Source organism: Mycteria americana, chromosome 1 (genome assembly GCF_035582795.1).
Source record: "Mycteria americana isolate JAX WOST 10 ecotype Jacksonville Zoo and Gardens chromosome 1, USCA_MyAme_1.0, whole genome shotgun sequence".
NCBI classification, from domain to species: Eukaryota; Metazoa; Chordata; class Aves; order Ciconiiformes; family Ciconiidae; genus Mycteria; species Mycteria americana.
The window spans coordinates 11,936,407-11,955,821 of NC_134365.1; the positions used below are offsets into that span (position 1 = coordinate 11,936,407).

General features: G+C 40.7%; 1 long non-coding RNA gene across 2 annotated transcripts in view; it reads left to right on the forward strand.

Annotated features, from left to right (window-relative positions):
- Positions 1-18,329, forward strand: part of LOC142404251 (uncharacterized) — a 52,301-nt gene extending 33,972 nt beyond the window's left edge. For both annotated transcript variants that reach the window (XR_012773789.1, XR_012773790.1), the window contains exons 4-6: positions 3,823-3,959; positions 15,914-15,943; positions 18,237-18,329. This is a non-coding gene — a long non-coding RNA (uncharacterized LOC142404251). The remainder of the gene's footprint in view (positions 1-3,822; positions 3,960-15,913; positions 15,944-18,236) is intronic.
- Positions 18,330-19,415: the final 1,086 nt, after the last annotated feature.

The window sequence follows — 19,415 nt, forward strand, 5'->3', positions numbered from 1 at the left end:
CTAGTATAGTTCAACATTCGAGCTACTTAATCTTTTTGATGTGTGACTATTGTGTTTGTGTCTGTGAAAGACCTTTAATGAAAAATGAAAATATAAGCCATATTTGTCTCAAATGTATGTAATTTAAGGTCAGAAGGAAAGGAGTGTGCTCATCTAGTCCAAACTCCTGCACATGATGGGTCATCGAATTTCACCCTGTAATTTTGTCAGCGTTTAATGCAATGTGTTTTTAGGGGATAATAGGAGCTTCTTTGTCGTAAGAGTTTCAGGAAATGTAGCCAGTTCTTATGCCCTGGAATTGCCAAGGAGATGTGTGTTAACTCTTTCCTATGTTAGTACTGACTACTGTTTTCCTAAGAATAAAATATACAGGGTATAATTGAAGCCTGCTGGAATTCTGCTACAGTCCATGTCCTCAATAAAAAAAATTAATCAAAGCTGTGGCACATTCAAAAAAGACTCAGTTTACCCGGGGGGGGGGGGGGGGGGGGGGGGGGGGGAATCCAGTTAGCTTGCTCCAATGAAGCTAACGATAGAAAAAAAATCTACTGTCCCACAGCAGTAAACCTGCTTAATAAGGAGTCTCTGACCAGAATAAACTCTGCTTGAAATTATTGTTACTATTTTTATTATGTGAGAGGAATTACATGGAAAAGTTAAGAATAGATTGGAGACAAAAGCCTGAGTCGATATGAATGTTTTGTTCAAATAGGTTGTTTAACAACACAATTTGCTAGGCCTTTCTTGCAGTATACAAAAAGTTAATAGGTAGTGTTCTTATATTTGTTTTCTCATATTTATTTCTTTTTGCACACCAGTAAAGTTGAACTGCAAGGGAGTTGGCTTAAACTACCTACACTACATACTACACTGTACTTCCTTGGTGGTTTGAAGCTTAGTGGTTGGAACTGAACAAATGATATGTGACAGGCTGAAAGCAAGGCGTATTCTAACCCTTAACTATTAATCATGTACAAATAAAGTAAGTGCTGTGTTAATAACTTTTTATTAAATTTATTTTTTACATTTTATTAAATTGCCCAGGCTGCTTGGTCTGGGCAATGTGGCCTTGTAAATAAGGTGCTATACTGGGAGACAAGAGCAGTAGCATTTGACTTTCACAGACCTGTAGGGTCACTTCGGGCAAATCAGCATTTGTCTCTCTCTCTTCCTTTACGCACCACTCCTGTCTCATTTATTAAGGAGTAGAGTCTCTAGGCTAAGCCATTTCCCTTTATATTTTTGAAAGCTTATCTATAGTGGTATGTACCCGGAGCTCAGAGGTAACAAAGAACAGGGATACCTATTTTACAGGAGGTGACTCAAACAGTGTGTAATGCATGCATGAAATACAGGCAGTGACTCTCAATCCTCATGTGCAAACGTATACATAATATACGAGGACTGCTACTTGTGATCCTGGAGAAATGCATGCTTCAGATATTCCATATATAAAATAGGCTGCTAGCCAGCTGGTTGACTCCTGTGCTCCAAGATAATCAGCACATAGCTGGAGCTCTTAAAAAAATTGCTGAAAATATTATACTAGTCAAAACCAGTCATTTTCATATGAGTTTTCCTTTAAAAAAAGTAAGTTGAAAGAAAACTAAATCTGAACAAAAACTGGAGGTTGTCCTGGACAGACATGAAAAAAATGAAAGGGAAAAAAAGGTTTAGCATAGCTAAAAACCTCTCAAACTCCTCTAAAACTAAAACAAGTCAGTGCATTAGATAGTGGATCTCTTTTTATAGAGAAAACAGATGGGTGAAGCAAGCAGAAGAAAAGTCATGCTGCAGAGCACTAAAAAAAAAAAATTAGAAAATCATATGAAGTGGTGGGAAGTCTTTAGTTGCCATATCTTCTAGCAGAAACTTCACTCACATCTGCTGGACATAACTTTTCAAGGAAGCAGAAGACCAAGCCCTATTCTCATGCCTAGGAACTGGCTTCCTACCTATTCAAATACTGCTGTAGAAGTCATGCAGGCATCATTTGGAGCGTCAATCAGACTGCATAGAAGTCAAACAGTGTCTGTGCCTTTCAGAAAAAGTCTGAACTAGCAATAGGCTTGACTATTCAGTCTCATATTTCTGAAAACAGTCTTTATTTTGAGACATCAAGTATCAGAGAAGGATGCCACAAATTTTCAGAAAAGGAAACATCTTATTTTTTATTATTTTTTTCCCAGCTGCTAAAGCTTCTAAGGACACTAAAGAGCAGTTAAAGCAAACAAAAAACCTGTGTGTGAGCGACAGCATAAGGTCTTCTGCCCACCAAGAGATCAGTAACGACACGTTAGAGCAAAGCAGTGCTCCATTCTAATATTGTGGCTTTAGTGACAAAAAACAGATGCTTCAGAAAAGAGGCAAAGAACTCACAATAGGAATAAGTCCTTCCAGAAAGATTTCCTTTTAGTCTTTCACATGTAAGAGATTGATTTAAACCTGAAACAGGGAATTTTCAAAGCCTTTCCAATATCCTTTCTTAGCATTAATTACAACAGCTCTAGCTCTTCTTGTGATATGTATAAATTACAAACTCTTTGAACTTTGATAGGGAGATAATGTAAGATATGTGCTGTTACACACCGTTGGTAAACCAATGATTTGCTGCTTATATGCAAAAGAAAAGAAAGATGTTGCACACTAAGGAAAAATATTAATTTAATTTATCAAAGTCTGTTCAGGCTAATTTATAAGGACTGGGCCATTAAACAGCAAGAATGGAGATTGCACATAACAATATAAATCATAATTACATATAATGATTTGTATCACTGGGACATTCAGCTACAACTAATGAGATAAACTAGAGTCTTTATTTTGAAGATGATGAGTTTCAAATTGCTAAGCTAATAGATTAATAGTTTTTAAAGACTGGGCTTAAATCTTTAATGCACTCATGATCACTAGTACCTAAAAAAAGTATGGTGAGAAGTAAAATCACTCCTCCTTAGGGTGTTTTCAAAATCATTCTGTACATTTTTTGACAAGCACTGTGAAGGATATCACTCAAAGACTAAGGTTAAAAAAAAACCAAACCAAAAACCTATGAACGAACAAAAGAAAGCTTTTAAATCTTCTTTGCACGAACCTTCTTAGTTATCTGTTCTTATACAAATGTATTCTTGCTTCCCAAACAATTCTAGTCAAGTAATATAGCTATAGTTGGCATATCACTATGGGTAAAGAAAAATCTAGGAACATAACTATTAAATTAAGGTAAGGAACAAGGCTTTGAGAATATTTGATTTTTGATTCATTTAAAAAAAGTGAAAAAGTGAAGGATTTTTTTTATTTTTTAAATTTCCTTTTTTTCAAACAAAGGTAAAAGCTGTAAACTGTGTTCAGCTCTGTCCTAAATGAAATATTTCATTAAGTAAGAAGAACTGTTTTTCCTGTTCCTTCTTTCACCTCCCAACTCTCATCAGAGACTTGATTATAGCACAGAGTTTTATAGTGTGTATTGGTTTGATAATAAAAGGTTCAGGGAAGGACAAGGGCTGAGAAAGAAGGTGGGAAGAAGCAAGTTATTTAATATTTTACCTGACTTTCAACTGACACAAATATATACATATAGTCTGTGACATTCCTTTCCTTTTAGTCTAGGAAAAAAAAAAAAAAAAGGGAATCTTTTAAATTTTGCCCATGTGCTTAAATCTCACTGGAGTCAACAAGGCCAGAGGATAAATTAAAGCCTTAAAGGAGCTGAATGGTGAAAAGCAGTTCTGGGATCAGCTGGGTACTTACTGCAGTATGAAAAAACAGTTGGGTTTCTCCTCAGACATCGTCTGTCTCCTGTCATTCTTCTAACATCCACAGAGCCTGGAGACTGAAAGTTGAACATCTCTTGCAAAGGGCAATCTCAGCCAGCTCCTCTTGACAGGATTTTGATGCAGAACAGCAAGTCAGGCTGTGGAGATCCTCCACATCTGTTTTGAGCAATTAATCCCCTCGAGGTAACTCCATTCACATGTAACTAATTTTGCAGTGTTTTAGCTAGAATGTGATTGAGTGAGCAATCTGGAAATTGAAGAAACTTGGTATTTAGTTTGTGAAAACAAATGAAGAGGCCATTAACCTCCCAATAGAACTGATTACTGTATATGTTTTAAAATATTAGTCCTTTCTCTTCCCAGGCTTGAGCACTGTGCAACATCTATGGTGATAATCAAGATGATGCTACTTGTTGACAATAACCAAGACAGATTATTGTGATGAAGGGAATCACAACTCTCCAAACATAAACATGACACCTAACCCCATAAACTCCTGTAGCCTCTCCCAGTATCAATCAGCTGCAGGTTAGATTCTTTTTCTCAGAGAAAAAGGTAGTCAAGGTCTATTTCAAAGTGCATTAAGATAATTTCTTACACCTTACTGAAATAAATGAAACCCTCTCTTAGAATCACAGAATTGTATAGGTTGGAAAAGACCTTTAAGATCATCAAGTCCAACCATAAACCTAACACTACCAAGACCACCACTACCCCATGTCCCTAAGCACCACATCTACATGCCTTTTAAATACCTCCAGGGATGGTGACTCAACCACTTCCCTGGGCAGCCTGTTCCAGTGCTTGACCACCCTTTCAGTGAAGAAAAATTTCCTAATATCCAGTCTAAACCTCCCCTGACGCAACCTCAGGCCATTTCCTCTCATCCTATTGCTTGTTACTTGGGAGAAGAGACCACCACCCACCTCTCTACAACCTCCTTTCAGGTAGTTGTAGAGAGTGATAAGGTCTCCTCTCAGCCTCCTTTTCTCCAGGCTAAACAACTCCAGTTCCCTCAGCCGCTCCTCATCAGACTTGTGCTCCAGACCCTTCACCAGCTTCGTTGCCCTTCTCTGGACACGCTCCAGCACCTCAATGTCTCTCTTGTAGTGAGGGGCCCAAAACTGAACACAGGATTCGATGTGAAGCCTCACCAGTGCCGAGTACAGGGGGACGATCACTTCCCTACTCCTGCTGGCCACAGTATTTCTGATACAAGCCAGGATGCCATTGGCTTTCTTGGCCACCTGGGCACACTGCTGGCTCATATTCAGGAGGCTGTCAACCAACAGTCCCAGGTCCTTTTCCACCAGGCAGCTTTCCAGCCACTCTTCCCTAAGCCTGTAGCATTGCATGGGGTTGTTGTGACCCAAGTGCAGGACCTTGCACTTGGCCTTGTTAAACCTCCTACAGTTGGCCTCAGACCATTGATCCAGCCTGTCCAGATCCCTCTGCAGAGCCTGCCTACCCTCCAGCAGATCAACACTCCTGCACAACTTGGTGTCATCTGCAAACTTACTGAGGGTGCACTCAATCCCTTCATCCAGATCATTGATAAAGATGTTAAACAGAACTGGCCCCAACACCGAGCCCTGGGGAACACCGCTTGTGACCGGCCGCCAACTGGAGTAAACTCCATTCTCCACCACTCTTTGGGCCCGGCCATCCAGCCAGTTCTTTACCCAGCGAAGAGTACACCTGTCCAAGCCATGAGCAGCCAGTTTCTCCAGGAGAATGCTGTGGCAAACCATGTCAAAGACTTTACTAAAGTCTAGATAGACAACATCCACAGCCTTCCCCTCATCCATCACCTTGTCGTAGAAGGAGATCAGGTTGGTCAAGCAGGACCTGCCTTTCCTAAACCCATGCTGGCTGGGTTTGATCCCTTGGTTATCCTCTACATGCCGTGTTATAGCACTCAGGATGATCTGCTCCATCAGCTTCCCTGGCATTGAGGTCAGGCTGACAGGCCTGTAGTTCCCCGGGTCCTCCTTCTGGCCCTTCTTTAAGATGGGTGTCACATTAGCTAATCTCCAGTCAGCAGGGACCTCCCCAGTTAGCCAGGACTGCTGGTAAATGATGGAAAGGGGCTTGGTGAGCACATCTGCCAGTTCCTTCAGTACTCTCGGGTGGATCTCATCAGGCCCCATAGACCTGTGAGTGTCTAAGTGGTGCAGCAGGTCACTCACCATTTCCCCCTGGATTATGGGGGCTCCATTCTGGTCCCCTTCCCTATCTTCCAACTCCAGGGGCTGGGTACCCAGAGAACAATTGGCCCTGCTATTAAAGACTGAGGCAAAGAAGGCATTAAGTACCTCAGCCTTTTCCTCATCCTTGGTCACTCTGTTCCCTTCCCCGTCTACTAGGGGCTGGAGATTCTCCTTAGCTCTCCTTTTGCTGCTAGTGTATTTGAAGAAGTATTTTTTGTTGTTTTTTACAGCAGCAGCCAGATTGAGCTCTAGCTTGGCTTTGGCCCTTCTAATTTTCTCCCTGCTCAACCTCACTGCACCTTTGTAGTCCTCCTGAGTTGCCTGCCCCTTCTTCCAAAGGTCGTAGACTCTCCTCTTTTTCTTGAGTTCGAGCCAAAGCTCTCTATTCAGCCAGGCCGGTTTTCTTCCCTGCCGGCTCATCTCTCGGCACCTGGGGACAGCCTGCTCTTGTGCCTTTAGGACTTCCTCCTTGAAGAATGTCCAGCCTTCCTGGACTCCTTTGCCCTTTAGGGCTGCCTCCCAGGGGACTCTCTCGACCAGTCTCCTAAACAGGCCGAAATCTGCCCTTTGGAAGTCTAAGGTGGCAGTTCTGCTGACCCTCCTCGCCACTTCTCCATGTATCAAAAACTCTATCATTTCACGATCACTCTGCCCAAGATGGCCTCCAGCCATCACATGGATCACAAGTCCTTCTCTGTTCGTGCACAAGAGGTCCAGTGGGTCACCTTCCCTAGTTGGCTCACTCACCAGCTGTGTCAGGAAGTTATCTGCCACACACTCCAGGAACCTCCTGGACTGTTTCCTCTCTGCTGTGTTGTATTTCCAGCAGACATCTGGTAGGTTGAAGTCCCCCACAAGAACAAGGACTAGCGATTGTGAGGCTTCTCCCAGCTGCTTATAGAATAGTTTGTCTGCCTTATCAGAACTCATTAGAAGTTAGCGTCTCTTGGGATTTGGATAAAGAATGTCAAAGTCCTTGTATTTCTAGAATATCTGGGTTCACAAAAAAAGTCAATTCTGTAGCTATGTTTTCAGGTTTACTTAAGTTCATCAGATTGTATGTATGTGTATCTATTTTATAATTCCACTGCCAATGTACAGACATGAATGACAGTTTTGCTGTGGATACATTTGCTTTTGTGCATAGATACAGATATTTAACAACACAAAGTTTCTTTGAAATGATGGCAAAGTGTGTCTGGATTGGCATGAAATCCATGTTAAAAAATAATATCTTTAATCAAGTTCAAGTTTGGCTATGGATTTTTTTTTTTTTAATCCCCAGTAACTAGTTCTCATGTGGTACAGGCTGATCAAAACTGGAGTGTCCCACGGAACAAGTACTGTTTTAAAATAATGCTTTAGGAGTGTACCCACCCACTGTGAACAAACCTGGGTGCAGGAGAGCTAGGATACCTGAGCAAGCGTTTGTCTTAAAAGTGTACCTTATAGCAATTTTATTGTTTATCCGCCTCCAGCTCCCCATTGTTTCCAAACAATTTTGCAACTTATTACCCAGTTTTATGCATACCTGACAGAGGGATATCAAAATATTATTAAAACAGTGGTAGCTGAGTAGAGGAGGAATACCCAGATAACTACTCCCCACTGATGAATAAAAATCTGCCCAGAGAAGTCAAGTATATTACTGTTAGATACTGCAGAAACCACACAGGAGAAAACTGTATGAAAGCCATGGGAAATCAGGCTTTATAAATTCCTTTTCTCCTGCAACTACTTGTCTTAATTCCTGGCTGTATACAAGGAAATTCCCAGGGCAGACACTATTTAGCCACATCTCAGTGTGAAAGAATCCCATTAGTAGCTTGGTCACCTGCAATTTCTGAGGCCAGACATTTTTGGAAACCTTCATTTCTTCTATGTTAGAAAGTCAAACCCAATTCAATTTCCTGGTGTTCCTCCACAACAGAACTTCACGATGAACTTTATTCACTCGTTTGGAGAAGCTTTATAACACTGTCTGCAGACAAACCTACTGTGGACAGGTGCTCTGTATACTTTCTAACACGTTGCCTAGCCAATACATACAGCCCTTCAGCTTCAGGCTCTCTTCTCTTTTACTTTGGTATTGAAAATAATTTTTATGTTTTCATCAATTGCTTAGACAAGTGTAGAATTCATCAGCCAAGCCCATATTTAACCCAAAGATGAATTAAATTTACTGCTTCTAAATGGCAGGTTAATATAAAGAAAATATTTAGTTAAGTTACAACTTAAAATTAAAATGATATTTTAAGAACTGAGTATGTCTCCTCTGATCAGTGTTTCTCCACTAATCATGAAGAAATTATGACTGGGATGCAGAGATATATGGATGAGCTCATTTGAAAGATCAAAACATATAAATAATTATTGTTGCTTTTTAAAATTTGTACCTCCAACAAAAAGATTGAGATAAGCCTTATTTTTTGTCTGGGATTTGCAAGCCATTGAATTTTAGAAATAACAGAATTTGTTGTTCTAAGCAGGTATGTGTCTTGAGCCCTCTTTCCCTGTGGAACTCTTTTATGGCCAAATCTAATGACTAATTGCTTCCACACTTACCTTCAGAAGATATCACACAGTCTCTTTTCTCTTCACCCCTCAAATCCAGGAAGATCTTACTTCTTCTCTACCTCCCCCATCCTTTTACTGGTTGTTGAAAGAGAAATAATTTTATTTCTTCAAATCAAAGAATCATAGAATAGTTTGGCTTGGAAGGGGCCTTTACAGGTCATCTAGTCCAACCCTCCTGCAATGAGCGGGGACATCTTCAACCAGATCAGGTTGCTCAGAGCCCCGGCCAGCCTGACCTTAGTTTTTCCAGGGATGAGGCATCTACCACCTCTCTGGGCAACCTATGCCAGTGTTTCACTACCCTCACTGAAAAAAATTTATCCCTTATATCTAGTCTAAATCTACCCTCTTTTAGTTTAAAACCATTACCCCTTGTCCTGTCACAACAGGCCCTGCTAAAAAGTTTGTCCCCACCTTTCTTATAAGCCCCCTTTAAGTACTGAAAGGCTGCAATAAGGTCTCCCTGGAGCCTTCTCTTCTCCAGGCTGAACAACCCCAACTCTCTCAGCCTGTCCTCATAGAAGTGTTCCATTCCTCTGACCATTTATGTGGCCCTCCTCTGGACCCACTCCAACAGGTCCCTGTCATTCCTGTGCTGAGGGCTCCAGAGCTGGATGCAGCACTGCAGGTGGGGTCTCACCAGAGCAGAGTAGAGGAGCAGAATCACCTCCCTTGACCTGCTGGCCACACTTCTTGTGATGCAGCCCAGGATACGGTTGGCTTTCTGGGCTGTGAGGGCACATTGCCAGATCATGTCCAGCTTTTCATGCACTAGTACCCCACCAAGTCCTTCTCTGCAGGGTTGCTCTCAATCCCTTCATCCCCCAGCCTGTATTGATACTGGGGATTGCCTGGACCCAGGTGCAGGACCTTGCACTTGACCTTGTTGAACCTCATGAGGTTCACATGGGCCCACTTCTCAAGCTTGTCCAGGTCCCTCTGGATGGCATCCCATCCCTTAGGTGTGTCAGCTGCACCACTCAGCTTGGTGTCATCTGCAACCTCGCTGAGGGTGCACTCGATCTCGCTGTCAATGTCATTGAAGATATTAAACAGTACTGGTCCCAGTATGGACCCCTGAGGGACACCACTTGTCACTGATCTCCATCTGAACATTGAGCCGTTGACCACTACCCTCTGGATGCAAACTCAGGGATAGGTTTATATTGACAGAATATGGTGATGTAATTTCCAAAGAGATTTTACAGTTGCTTAAGAGATATCTTAGCCCTGGTTTTGATGGCACTTTATGCTCTCTATGCATTCAGAAAAGTAGCAAACATTTAGATAATGCTTTGCTTGGCTGTGGGTTAACTAATCTGGCTGATGGCAAGAAAAAATGGAACCGTTTTAAGTATTGCAATAAATTGATGGCCCCTTCCCACTATACCTGAAAGAACAGGAAAGAGGTCTGCGCTCAAGAAAGTTTGTCTGGGTGGATCCGCTCTCGGATAGGTCTTGGACTGCTACAGCTATTGCTCAGGGTTAAATTGCTTAGCTTGAAGCAAGAACAATCAGGTCGATTTCTACGGAACAGCTAGTCGTACAAAATGAGTTATCATGAAAATTTACTTTCACTTAAAGAACATAATTGTTGGACAGGGACTCCGCAAGGAAAATTCCATCTTAGGAAGATGCAAATATTGTGAAAAGTGAAGAGACATAGCGAAAACACAGAATTAAGAGCAACACATAATCAATGGCAAGCACTGATAAGTAGATTAGTATGCTGTCTAAAGAATTATTTTCATGTTTTACAGTTTTCCTCACTTGGAACACATAATCTCACTGCATGTTAGATTGCACCAATGATTATCATGCAGTGAACTCAGTGTGTCGTTTTGTATCAATGGACTGTAAGTTCTCATAAAAAGCATGCAGAGCTCTTAAAAAATAAAATAGAATGAAAAAAGAAGCATTGGATAAAATCCAGCTTGGAGATTTATTCCATTTTTTATGTGAAAAAAGTGTATGTACTTTATGATCCCTCTGGGTACCACAGTTCTTAAACCTTGTGAATTTTAATATGAGTATATGAAAGCATACAGATTTGAATGAGATTTATGAACAATGTACACTTTAAATCATTGTCTACACATAGCAAAAAAAAACCCCAACTCATCACTAGTTTCTTCTCACCCTGAACTTTCCCTTTAAATCTTATAAACCTGATAAAAGAAGCTCAGGAGATGTCACAAGTTTAAACTGTTTTTCTACCATCAGGTCAATAAGATTTCATGTATTTTCAGACAATTTTATGATTTACAGTTCTCACATTCCAGTCTGGTTCTGACTATAACAAGGTCCCAGCGACTGTCACATCCATGAGCCACATTATTAATCCACTGCCAGACTCTGTTTGAACTGCTACACTTGTAAAGGAGCCAGCATGAAACTCTTGGTTTTTTTACAGACTGTCTGCTAGATCCTTAGTGAGTGTAAACTAAAGAAGTTTCATAGACTTCAATACAATTCCAGCCAAGTACAGCCACTGATAGTCCCTTGGTGCTTATCTCAACTCCTATTGACTTATTAGGTGTCTAAATAGCAGTAGCATGCAAGTATCAAAATCACAGAACATGTATTTTATAGACACACCAGAAAAATATTTGCACATGATAGTGACAACAGAATGCTTCTAGTGCACTGGTTCACAGAGATAAATATTGAAGGGCTTACTACATTCAATAATACATTTTAACAATCAGTTTTTCTCATGTTGTCTTATTACCTTCCGTACCATCAAGCCATGGATGTTAATAACAATTTTACTCAAGATGGCATGGATCTAGAGGCATCTAATCTGACTACATTCCTCCCATTCATGGAAAGGATTGAAATCTTTACTGGCAGCTCACAGGCACTAATATCAGCCTAATAAATGGATAAGAATGATGTTACAGCATGTGAACACCACAATTGTATTACAAATATATTTTAAATTTTGAACTGTTTTTATTAATAGACTACTGAAGACTGACTCATGGACCAATTCCTTTTGCATGACATGACATTGAGAAACAGCAACAAAATCATTGCTCTTCATCAGGAGAGTTCACAACTGAATACAGCGTAGGAAACAATATATAGTCAGACAGATATAATAGTCAGACAAATCAGGGCCTGTGAGAAAGTAATGAGACAAAATTAACCACAACATATCACCAGTTTAGCTGCTACTAGTTTCCTTCTGTGTCATGGGAAGAAAGCTTAAGGAGGGATTTTGAGGAAAATAACACAAGAGCTATGTGACTGTTAAATGAAATATGAGGGGCATGATGGGGAAAAAAATCAAAATCACTTGCTTTAAAATTCATAAAGCTTGAAAAATGGCTGGTGAAAAGTGGTGATAAGGTCGGAGATGAAGCTGGTGTTTCAGTATTGAATCAGAGATGGTAGGAGGACCCTTAAAATTAAGGCAAGCTGGTGTGATAGTGCATATGGCAAGGGAGGTCACAAGTAAAGCAAAATGGATGGCACATTGCAATAGCTGTCACAGCAGATTTGGTATATAAGACTACATTTGTCGAAGCCAGACAAAGGGGTTTTTATAATAGAAGTGCAAGATGATGAAAACTTGGACAAGAGCTTTAGCTGAAGACGGGTAGGAAGGGACATATCTTAGACTTGTTATATGGGAGGAACCTGACCACATTGATATCATTCAGATGTGGTGATCTAGTGTAAAAGTGACTATGGCTATGACCAGGCAAGATCACCATCCTGATGGTCAACATCATTGAGGAAAGGCAGCAGGGAATGTAGGAAACTGGAAAAGACAGGATCAAGCAAAAGGAGGAGAAACAACTACAAGTTGTCTATTCAGAATAGGCAGGTGAATTTGTATTTGCAGAAAGAATTACGTATATACAGAAAGCACAGTGAGAAGAAAATGGAATAAAAGGATCTGGAAGACTGTTCACAGGGAATGGAAAGGAAAAAGGAGAAAGATCCTTTGAAATATACAGGAACAATCAAATGGAAAAAGAGCCAGGAAAGGTTAGATTCCCAAAACCCAAAGGAGGACAAGTTTTCAAGAAAAGCAGAGATAACAGTACTGAAGGCATTGGGGAAACATCAAAGAGGGGGACATAATATTAGTTGAAAGACTCCAGAGAGGCTGTGGAGTCTCCCAACTTGAAGATATTTAAAAGCCATCTGGACATCTGGGCAACTGGCTCTAGATGGCCTTCCTTGAGCAGGGGGTTGGGACCAGGTAACCTCTGGAGGTTCCTTCCAACCTCAGCCATTCTATGACTCTGTGAAAGTTTGCTTATGAATACTTGAGAAAAAATATGGAAGTGGTCTTTGGGGAGTGAAAAACGTGCTTTACCTGAGAGAATCTAGGGTGGATTTGGTGGATGTGACTCCATAACAACATGACTAATAACACCGGAGTTTAATTTTTGGTAAAAAGAGAATAAAAACACATTTAAATGGTGACTCAAAGATTAATGAAAAGAAAAAAAGAGCAGGGAACAAAATGGACGGTCAGCTCAGAATATTGGAAAGACTAAGGTCCCTGGAAGAACAAAGTGGACTAGAGAGGATAATGAATGAGAAATATCTATGTATAGAGGGGGAGAAGGAGGAGGTGAGAGCTAGGTGTACCCCTGTGTGGAAGTCTTGCTATATCTTTTCTGCTCTCTGATGGCAGGAATGGGAGGCTGGAGGAGTCATATCTAAATCTAAAATTGCAAGTATATTTAGGATGTCTGACACTTGATTTTTGAGTTAAAGTACTCAAAAGTCCAATGCAAGTTAACTGAAGCGATTTGCATTCAGGTGTAATTCTTACCATTTGACTTGCGAGGTACATGCCCACATTTGAGCTGGTCACCCTAGGCTCCCTTCACAGGCAGTGAAGAGAAATAGGTACCTCTAGGGAACAACTTAGGCTGACTCATCTTTGACTCCCATATTTGGATGAGAGGAGTTGGTCTATTATTTCTATTTCTTTCCAGTGACTGCAAAGGAAACCTTGGGTAACCAGTTCCAACTTCAGTGTCTGTCAGAGAGATCTATATGATCTGCTTTTGGCCAGCAGAATCCCACCTTTCAATTGACCTTTTAAACACATTGAAAATAATGAATACCTGCGTGGTCCAAAATACTCTAAAATCATTTGGGAGTTGTTCTGAAATACCTGAACAAGTCTCATAGGCTGAAATCACAAGAATCCACTGGCAGTATGAATTATATCCCTTTACTGCTAAAATACAGCAACACTGATTTAGGTCCAGGGACTCGGTTTAAGCTCTAATGGTAATCTTTGCATTTGATCATGCCTAGATACTACTTTGTGAAATCACAGAGAATTAGGGAAATGTTTGTCACCATGCCAGATGGCAGTAATCAGAAATCTTATGGTAAAAGACAGTAGGTTATTTATTTTATTTTTGCTTATATATTTCTTTCTACTACTGAGGGTCACAGTTCTAATTCTGTTCCCTTTCATATGTAAATATATATATTTACAATGTATAGAAATGCATATACATTTATATGTGCATACTATTTATATTAAGGCTACTTCTCTATTCCAGTAGTGATAGCAGAACCAAAAACTCCCTTGACCATACCCCCTCTAACATCTGCTTGCCTTTTCGTACATACACATTTGGGATAAAGTTCTTTGAACTTATTCACCTCTCTAACTATTTAGCCCAGAGAGTACAGAAAAAGGTAATTTCATGCAAGAGACCTTGGCTGGGGATGACTTCAAATAAACATGAATTATGGCAGTTATAAAAATAGCAATATAATCCACTCTTCCTCTTGGGTGTGTATTTATCATTATTCCTTCTGTATGGGTCCAAATTCAGTTTTAAAAAGGAAGTTTAGGAAAGTACAGATACTGATGTTCTGAGTCAATCTGTATTTGTGCTGCACCACTTACATACTGGGAAGGATGGCTCAGCATGGCTCTTTGCATTAGTACAACATACTTGTCCAATTTATTTCACTTGATTCAGGCTGGAATGGCTCTAAGAATCTTTTAGCTGGTGAACTGGAAGAAACCTGAAACTATTGCAGCAGCTTTGGATTGCCAGACTAACAGGCTACGGCCAGGCACCATTGACTCTGCTCTGCAATATGGTCTCAAGCTATTTGCATTGGCTCTGTGCTGCTAGACGAGCTGTTGTCTGGCCATTTCCACCAGTTTTCCTTCACCATAGAAGCAGTCTAACCCTCAGCTTTCAGCATTTACAAAGCACTGTTGTTTTCTACTTAGGGGTGAGGGAGAGAGTTGAAAGCTTAGACTGGCATTCTTCACCCTGACACTGTGTAGAAGCACTTCACCTCATTAGCTCAGTATCTGCCAACACACTGGCATACTGCACAGGAATGCTCCTTACTTCCAAAAATAACAAAGCAAGAACAAGAAAAAAGTATATATTTCACACAAAATAAAGGAAGTTTTAGAGTCTGTAATGTGTACTCCAATCTGATCCCACAGAACTCTGAAGAATTTTCTTATGTCTCTCAAAGCAAAAGTTAGAAATTATAGAAATACCGGCTACAGGAAACCTCAAAAGGGACTGTTGGTCTACCCTTAGTGGTTAGACACCACAGGATTACTTAGTCAGAAAGCAATGCTCTGACACAAAAACCAAATCTTTATGGCAGATAAGTATCTTTATAACAGCTATAGAAGTGGGGAATTGCTAGGGTGAGGTTTGCATAGCCATGCTATCAAACTCAAGACCAATAGTAAAGGACCAAAAGCTACAACTGTGTAACAGGAAAAGATCAGAAGAGATTCAAGGCATCTTCCTTTATCAGAATGGAACCAGATGCAACTCAGATCATCCAACAGTCCTCATTGGTGTAATCATAGGAATAAAAAATTCCTCTGGAACCTAATTCTGACAGCCACTTAATCCAGAGTGCATCAATGAGACATATTAATATGCACCAGTAATAGTTTGATTTACCAGAAGAACAAGAGTACTCTCTACCTACATCTTTTATCTGTTACTGACGCTATTGCTATGATTACTTTTCACCATACTTCCTCTCAAGCTCTTTTAATCTTTTTTTTTTTTTTTAAATAAGTAAATATTAGACTCACAGACCAGAAAAACGGAGTTGGAAAAAACTGTGGAGGTCTCTAATGCAGCCTCTTGCTCAGAGGATGGCTAACTTCAAGGTTAGATCAAATAACTTAGGGCCTTACTAGGTGTTTTGAAAGTTTCTGAGGACAGCTTCCACAGGGTCTATAGGCAATTTGATCCAGTGGTTAAACCTTCTTACTGAATACACGAGAAAAGTTATTACAGTCAGAATTTCTGCTATTGCTAATTGTGACTTTTGCCTCTTATTTTCTTGCTGTGGCCTTCTGGGAAGAATTTGGCTGTCTTCTACTTCTGTCTTCAGGTATGTAAATTGGAGGTGTAGAGAATTCCTGGGGAAGGGGTGGGTATGCATGAAATTGGACACAGTATTTCAGATTAGGTCTCAGAAGCACTAAGTAGAATGAAATAATCACTTGTCTTGACCTGCTGGCTATACTCTTCATAAAGTAGTCCAGTATGCAGCCAGCCTACTTACTGCAAGGACCCACTGCTAACATTTTTAGCCTGTTGAGTATCAGTCACTTCCCTATCTGTATTGATGCACAGGATTAGCCTGTCCTAGATGTAGGGATTCACATGTGTCTGTTGAAACTCATGGTACTTCTCCCTGTCCACCCTTCTAGCTTGCCAAGGTGCCTTTCCTCTAACAGGCAGCCCTGCCCTGCTGTAGTTTGACACTACCCCCATAGGGTGCGACTTGAGATTAAGGTAACGTTGCATTCCTGTCCCATTCTCCAGGTGTTCCGTGGATACCTTAAACAGTAGAAGTACAACACCAAACCCACAGGAACATCATTTGTAGCCTGGCACAAGTTAGATTTCAAACAGTAGCTTGTTGTTACAGATTAAAACACCTAAATTCTTTGAAATGATTCACAATTTAAGTGAGAGATTTCAAACAGTTGAACATGATCCCAAGTCTGGCAACTCAAGTAGTTTTTCACCCACCCTGCAGTCCACCTGTGTAGTCCATATCTTTGGGTACAATCCGACTGCAGGGCTATTATGCCATACACTATCAAAAACCTTACAAACTCTGTCTATTCTTGCTTCTTCTTTTACTCCCAGGCTGTAACAGATGTTCTTATTTTTGTTTCATACAATCAGATTTCTTTCTGCTCATACTGTGTGTACTCCTAGGTATATTTATGTTACTCGGAATTCAGAAATAGTTCATTTAAGAACAGTTGTAAAGTCTGTAGTGATGAACGTATCTACATCACCAAGCAGTTGATATCAGCACTACAGGTGGCAGAGAAAGAACTAAGCAGAACTATTCCAAGGGCACTGAGGGCCACATGTCTAAAGCTTATACAGACAATGTTTCCAGAACAGGCCTACCTTTGGTATGTGTTCACCCAGTGCTTGCCCAAAAAGGTTTCTGCCTTACTTTTTACTGTGTAGCTGCCCAAAAGAATTATGGATTAATTTTCTTGCTTCAGGCTTCAGTTGAACAGTGTTTTAAACAAGCTAGTCAGCAATGTCTACTGAGTAGAGCATCAACATAAAACTTAATGAGAAAGCAAAAAAGGAAGATAACTTAAAAATAAAACCAAAACAAAACAAAAAAACCAACCCCCCAAAAAAAGCACACACAGAAAAGAGCAAGCAGCTGCTGAGCATCCAGTCCATGAGAAAGTGCTCAGGTGAGCCATGTCTCTGAATTTGTACCTGGCCTGATACAGAAGCAGCACCATTTGTAGAAACTGGCAATTAAAACCAGGAGACATAATGCAGTAAAAATTAACTCTTATGATACCGCCGCCTGGCACAGCAAGTCCTCAGAACTACAGATCAATGGTGTGGCATGAAGAAAGTTAGTTTTACGGACAGATAAGACAGGCTAGGAGGACACCCTTTTATGCTTTAGGAGAGTAGGAAAAATGCAGCATGGCAGAGCAGAGAACAGTTCTGGTTCTTGGCAGATGTGTGAAGCATGTGTTCTGTATGTGCTCTGTGTGGAAGCAGGGAACGCTCAGTGGAGCTTTGAATCCTCTCAGCCAGAGCCCAGACACTCTGTGAAATAAAAACCCAGACATCGGTCTGGCTAAAAGCATTGGAACTAAGCTGAAAACACATGTGATTACTTGTGTAGGTGACAAGAGAAACTAAAATATAAAGTACTCTAGACAGTCAATAAACCTGTCTTACAAACTTCCCTTTGTCTTCAGTGAAGGAAAAAACCTCTAGTGTAGCTGAACATAAGTGTCAAATGTTTTAGAAAAGACAAAGTTAGTTAGGTTTTCTCCCTGCAAAAAAGACTACATATTCAAAATACCCAGATATTATTCCCAGGTCTGTACCCTAACTGTGCGTCCTGTCTGGTCCTGCAGAAGTTAGCACATTAAAGATTTTTTGGTACATCACTAACATGTATTCTGTAAACTATGCTGCAGGGCTTGGATGACCAGTGACAGCTGTGAAATCTAACAGTGTGCTTCCCTACATGATCTTGGAAGGCTCAAACACCAGAGTAATCCTTTATCACCATAAGCATCCTGACATCAGATACAGATAAGAATAGTTTTGAATGAACACAGTTTACAACTAGGTGGCCAACTTTTTTTTTCTTTCTATTTCTTTTTTTTCCCCAGCTTTCAATGGAAAAGGCTGTAAGAGGGAAAGGAAAAGAATAAGAAAATTGGATTTTTCCTACTGTCAACAAGTAACCCTAGTTAAGACTGTCATAATGCTACTGTTGAGTAGCATTTGTCATGATCACAATGAAAATAAATGAATTACTTCAAAGAAGCAGCTGACAGTGTTTTCATCATGATTGCCATGAGCACCTTTTTCAAGAAGAGAGATGATGTAAACATTCCGTATGCACTAAATTATAGCGATGCAGTGACTTGCAAGCTGACGTGAGATACTTTCCACAAGTGATAATGCATTTCAAGTTTAAAAGAAGTTCCCTCAGTTTCTGTAACACTCCTTCCCAAAGCACTAGAAATCTTTGGTATATACAGGTCATGAGATCACAGGGTGGAAAGCTGAGGGTGGAAAGCACCTCTGGACATTGCCTAGTCCAACTGCACAAAGTAGAGTCAGCAAAAACAGATTTCCCAGGACCATGCCCAGCTGGGTTTTGAATGTCTCCAAGCATGGAGACTTCACTGCATCTCTGGGCAACCTATTCCAGTGTTCAACCACCCTCATGGAAAAAACAATTTCTAAGTTTAAATAGAATTTCCTGTATTTCAATTTGTGTTCAATGTCTCTTATCCTGTCACTGGGCACCACAGAGTCTGGCTCTGTTTTCTCTGCTTTCCCCACTAACACACCTCCTTCCCCCACCAGGTATTTATACACACTGATGGCCCTGAGCCTTCTTTTCTCCAGGCTGAGCAACTTCAACTCTCTCAGCCTCTCCTCAGATGACAAATGTGTCATATGCCCCTTAATCATCATTGTGACTCTTCGATAGACTCATTCCGGTATGATCATGTCTCTTTTGTACTGGGGAGCCCAGCACTGGTCCCAGTGCTCCAAAGGTGTCTCTCCAGTGCTAAGCAGAAGGGAAGGATCACCCCCCTCAACCTGCTGGAGATGCTATTCTTAATGTAGCCCACAATACTGTTGGCTTTATTCACCACTGGAGTGCGTTACTGGCTCATAGGCAGCTTGCTGTCCACCAAGACCCCAAGGTCACTTTCTGCAAAGTAGCTTTCCAGCTGGTACTGGTGCCTGGGATTATTCCTCCCCTGGCGAAGGACTTTGCATTTACCTTGGCTGACCTTCACGAGGTTACTGTTGGCCCATTTCTCCAGCTT